We start from the raw sequence: 6,000 nt of genomic DNA on the forward strand, positions 1-6,000 counted from the left end.
ATACATAGATGTTTGCTTTGAGGGTGTGGTCAAGTGCGCTGCAGTTTTACCTCTGTACTGTGTCAGTTTTCATTGTGCAGGGTCCCTCTGAGGGTTGATGGAAGTGTTGGCAACAAGACACTCAATCAGGTAACAACATTATGAGTGGTCGCTTGGATAAGGGAGCTGTCTAAATTGTGATCTTGTTGTCTCCAGCCATGGGAATTGTCATTGAAAAGCTGAAAAATGCAATCAGAGGAACATATTTAATGTCTACTAAAGAAATATTAATATACTTATACATTGTATCGCATTTCAGTTTATGTTAAACATGAAATATGATGTGGTTTCAGAACTATTCATGTTTTTATTCCAATATGACTTTGCAAATATTAATTTAAACACTGGTTTCGGACTTGAGTAGTCTAAAACAATTGCACAACAATGGTACTGTATTATACAGTAATGTCAGTAAATAGTTTTCAACAGATGTATGAAATATACAGTTATAGATTTTAACATGATGTTTATTAATACCCTAAATTATTTTGAAATGATACTACCTTAATCTAAATATTTGTACCTTTTGAAACCTGCTTAGAAGTAAGTATTATTGAATTACAATAAGATGAGTAAAGAATATATGTATATATTTTAGCTGATTAGATTATCTTAATATATTATTCAATTATCTTTATTTAAAACTAAGAGGATAAGAAAAACTGATCCAAATATTATTTGTGAGGGTAGAAAGTTTGTTTGGTTAGATTCACTAACCAAACGAAGAGGTATATTACCTCATAGCAATAGGGAATGTTTTTTAAGGTTAAGAATTACAAGTTTGGAAGTTCTTGTTTTTTTTTTTTATTATTCTATCACTTTGGTGTCACTCAGAAACATGCAAAAATCATACAAGAAAAACTTTTTGAATTCTGTATCCAAGATGGAACTAAGAATAAACAATATTTACATAAACTTACACATAAAACAAACTCAAAACTAGGAAATGAAATGTTTATCCATAAATGTTAATGGTCTAAATAATAGTAATAAAAGGAGAAGCCTATTCAAGTACATAAACTTACATAAACCACAAATAGTCTTTTTACAAGAGACACACTTATTAGATAGAGATATAAACAACTTAAATATTAATAATTACACAGTACTAATAAACTCTCAATACAAAACAAAAAAAGAGGGGAACCTATACTACTTGCAACTCAACTATAACACCTAAAATAATTACTACTCATCAAGATACATCAGGTATGTTTTGTCTAGTTTCAATAGAGTTAAATAAGAGAATCTATACGTTAGTAAATCTATATTGGATCCCAGGACTAGGATTAAAAACAGTTAAACAGCATTTTGAAGAGATAATTCATTTAACTAAGGGTAGCCTGATATTGGCAGGAGACTTCAACTGTATAATGAATGAAAAGGATACAGATTCTAAATCCAAAAGAAGAAAACAACCCATCTCTAAAGCACTATCAAAATTTATAGATACATTGTATTTAAAAGATATAAATGAATTTGCAGAATCAGACTCACTAATCTTCACATTTTATTCTCATAGATATAAAACTAACTCTAGAATTGATAGAATATATGTTGCCAATGACCTAATAACAAAAATTGACAAAGTCAAAATCATAAATTGTCCTTTATCTGATCATAATGCCATAGTCTTTGAGATAGAGCTTACACCATTTTATTCAAATCCCATTACTAGGATACCTTCCTATATCACAAAATTGAGAGATTTCAAAGAATTTTATGAAGAAACAATCAAAAACTTTCTAGAAATAAATTACACAGAAGATATTTCAGAAATATATGTCTGGGATTCATTAAAAGCAGTTACATATGGGAAGATATTATCCTGGTACATAAATAAAAGGAAGTTATGGAATAAAGATATGCTAGACTTACAAAACAAAGCAGATAAATTGAAACTGGAAATACAAAAGGGTAATGCTACTCAAGTTCACGAACTTACACAAATCAATAAGAAGTATACAGAATTACTACACCATAAGATTATGATTAACTTAGAAAAGATAAAAATAAACTCATACTCTACTAATTCAGCACACCTGAGATACTTAACTAATAGAACAAAAAAATAATTAAATCTAAGCAAATAAAAGAAATATTTATTCCCAATACTAACAAAAGAGTTACGGAACTAAATGATATTTTAGAAGCATTCAGACTCCAATTTAACATTGATAATTCCATAAATACTCAAGATACACCTACTTAGGATATAAAAAAATACTTAGAAAACAATATTCATATTAAATTAACACAAGAACAAATAGACATTATAAACAAACCAATCAATATGACAGAATTAAAATCACAAATTAAAAGCTCAAGACAAATAAAGCACCTGGCCCAGACAATATGCTACCAGAAATGTATAAATTAATACCCAATCAAGCCATATCTTTATTATTAAAAGTATATGATATAGCCAATAAAGATTTGAATATACCACCCTCTTGGAAATATTCATTGATATCCCCAATTATCAAACCAGATAAAGATGAGAAACAGTGTTCCTCATATAGGCCAATATCATTACTCAATATAGACTACAAGATGTTTATGGCTATATACGCACATAGGATCAAACACTTTCTTCCTTTCTTAATTCACAAAGATCAAACAGGTTTTATTAAAGGAAGAAATACTTCAGATAATATTAAAAGAATACTAACATTAATAGATTATAGCAAACATAAAGTCCTAAATTTAAATGTAATCTCATTAGATATTAATAAAGCTTTTGATTCGGTTAATTGGAACTTTCTTTCACTAGTTTTAAAAGAATATAACTTTCCTTCTAATTTTAATAATCTTATCCAAATACTATATGAAAAATCTACTGCATATGTTAAACTGGGATCATATAGATCAGGCCCTATAGCAATAAAAAAGGGAACTAAACAAGGTTGCCCTTTATCACCATTGTTATTTGCATTACTCATAGAACCCTTTGCAAATCAAATCAGATCAAACAATAACATAAAGGGCATTTGTATTAATAAAATGTTAAACCTTAAAATCCAACTCTTTGCTGATGACATACTATTAACTCTCTCAGATGCAAATGAGTCTTTGAATGCTCTATTTAACTCCATGAATAAATTTCAAAATATTTCAGGCTTAAAATTTAATGAAAACAAAGCTAAAAGTATGTCCTGTAATTGTAAAAAAAAAAATAATATAAACAAAAGATTTTCCAAATATATAGTAACAGAAATTAAATTATTATATCTGGGAATAAATCTACTCAATGAATTAACAGATTCTCTAATATTTAACTATAATAAAATACTAGACAAAATAGAACAAACAATTGGTTACTGGAATAAATATATCTTTTCAACAGCAGACAGATTATATCTTATTAAAATAATCATATTTCCCAAAATATTATACTTAATACAAAATCTTTCATTGCCACCTCCCAAATATATTATTCAAAGATACAATAAACTAATTTTAAATTTTCTATGGTTTCCAAATAAACCCCGTATAGCCTTAAATAAACATTTGCCAGATTGGGAAGATGGTGGAATTAATTTACGGATATTGATTTATATATTACCTCATCTGTTATTAAAAACATAACACTATGGTTAAATAATTCATACACACCTATATGGAAACAAGCCCATGAGCAGATTTACATAGAAATCAATTATAATCACATACAAGACAACTTAACAGTAATACCATCACCCCTTATATGGATGTTAAAAGATTATTTTTTAGGAAAAAGGAATAATATTAATAAATTGCCATCAAACTATGTAAGTTCTACACTTTCAGTGTTCAGAACATATATAAACAAAATACCAAATATAGATTCTTGGATTTTTCTTATTTTCCCTATAGCTTTTACACCAAATATTCTAGATACATTCCAAATATCTAAAATAAATATACTTAAAGAAGAAACATTACTCTTTTGGCATCAACTTATAGAGAAAGGGAAAATTCTAACAAAGGAACAGATAATTTATAATTATAATATAAATAAAGACAATTGGCTGTTTTTACAAAATCTAAGGCATTTTCTTATAAATAAAATAGAACAAATGCAACCTTCAGTTAGACATGAAGCTCCAAAACTCATTGAATACCTTATTCTTATCACAAAACAGCCTTATCAGGGTACAGGTTATTTGTCTAATATCTATAAAATTGTTAAAAAAACAAAAAACTATCATGAAAAATCATACTGGGATTATTATACTTTAATAAACAACCATCATCCAGTTGAAGAAGAAAAAAGTAATATTCTAAAATCTTCCAAATTTTCTACATTATCAAAATACTGGCAATTATTCACTTGGAGATATTTACACAGACGTTTCTATACACCACATAGGTTAGCCAAAATGTATTCTATTAAAGATCAATGTTGGAGATGCCATATCAAGATAAAAGCAGATTGGCAGCATGTTTTTTATGAATATATATGTCTCAATATGTACTGGAAATCCATTAATTATTTTTTTCAGACTGTTTATAATGATAATTTTCAGTTAACAAAGTCTTTAATTTTATTCAACTCTCCTATTCCAAACTGTGTACCAAAAAAAGACACTAAAATCCTATGGTCACTATTGGCAATTTCACGTAAAATCATAACTATACACTGGAAAAATGAGGCTTCACGTTCAAGGAATTTGAGACTTTAACAACAACAGTTGCTCACATGGAAATATTAACAGTGAAGAACAGAACTAAAAGATCTACTTCTTACTATTACTCTTGGATGAAAGTACTGGAAATACTTGAAAATATCGAAGAAGATATATCATCTTATGTTTCTAACTCTATATAATATAGAATTTCAATGTTATTTGCATAGACACCAATGTAAATAGTTATATAATGGTTTGAAGTTAGTAATGTTTTAGAATTGTAAATATGTTATTTATCTTTATTTCATGTAATGTTTAAGACATCTTATTTGAAATAATAAAAAAAATATTTAGTGAAAAAAAAAGACCTTGGTATAATAATAAAATAAGCAGTAATACATTGAAATACTTAGATGCATATATGTATAAATTACGTTTACTTATTTTTATCATTTTTATATATACATATATTTAACTGCTAACCATATTGAATAAGCAAGGCATATGAACTTTGGTAAGAATGCATGCAACTATTTTGGTGATATGTAACTATGAGCTCAAATGGTTTCTCACAAGAAATCCCTGTGGGGGTTAAAACATGGGCATTTCTGTCAAACTGTATTAATTACAGTAATTGCTGGATAAGTAATAGGTAGCCTTAATTGATTGGATGATAGAATAATATGTAGGAGGGGAAGTGTATTTAAATGTGTTTTACTTGGACTAAAAGTTTTACCTGAAGAAGTCTCACCATTGGTGGGACGAAAAGCGCTTTGTATCTATTATTGTTTTTACTACTAAAAGTATTATTAAACATGTGTTTTATTTTGGCACCAACGGAGTGGACTACAATCTCTTCTGCAGGCATTTTGGATTTATTCCAGAGAAAGGCCTCACTGAGACCAATGACTGGTGTCAGAACCATGGCCTTAAGCTCAATGCCAAAAAAAGTGTCATCCCCTTTGGGTAAAACCCAGTTCGAATTACCACATCAATGGTAGTCCACTGAACACAGAAGGCGTTATAAGAAATCTGGGAACACAGGTTGACAGCAACCTCTCTTTTGACCACGACATTGCCACTGTGGTCAGAAAGTCCTTCTATGTGGCACATCTCATTACTAAGTGTTTTGCATCCAAGAAGATAGAGGTCATTGTCTCCCTCTACTCTTCCCTCATTAGGCCAGTCATTGAGTAGAATGCCCCATTTGGCACGTACCTCACTAGACACCTGCAACAACTGGAGAGGTCACAAAAGTACCTCACAAAGAGAATCCTAGGCCTTAAACACTTGTCCTATATGGATAGACTCAAAAAAACTCCAACTATTCTCTGTCTCATATGCCTACGTA

This window comes from Protopterus annectens, chromosome 14.part0, assembly GCF_019279795.1.
Source record: "Protopterus annectens isolate FY-2018-M chromosome 14.part0, PAN1.0, whole genome shotgun sequence".
Classification (NCBI taxonomy): domain Eukaryota; kingdom Metazoa; phylum Chordata; order Ceratodontiformes; family Protopteridae; genus Protopterus; species Protopterus annectens.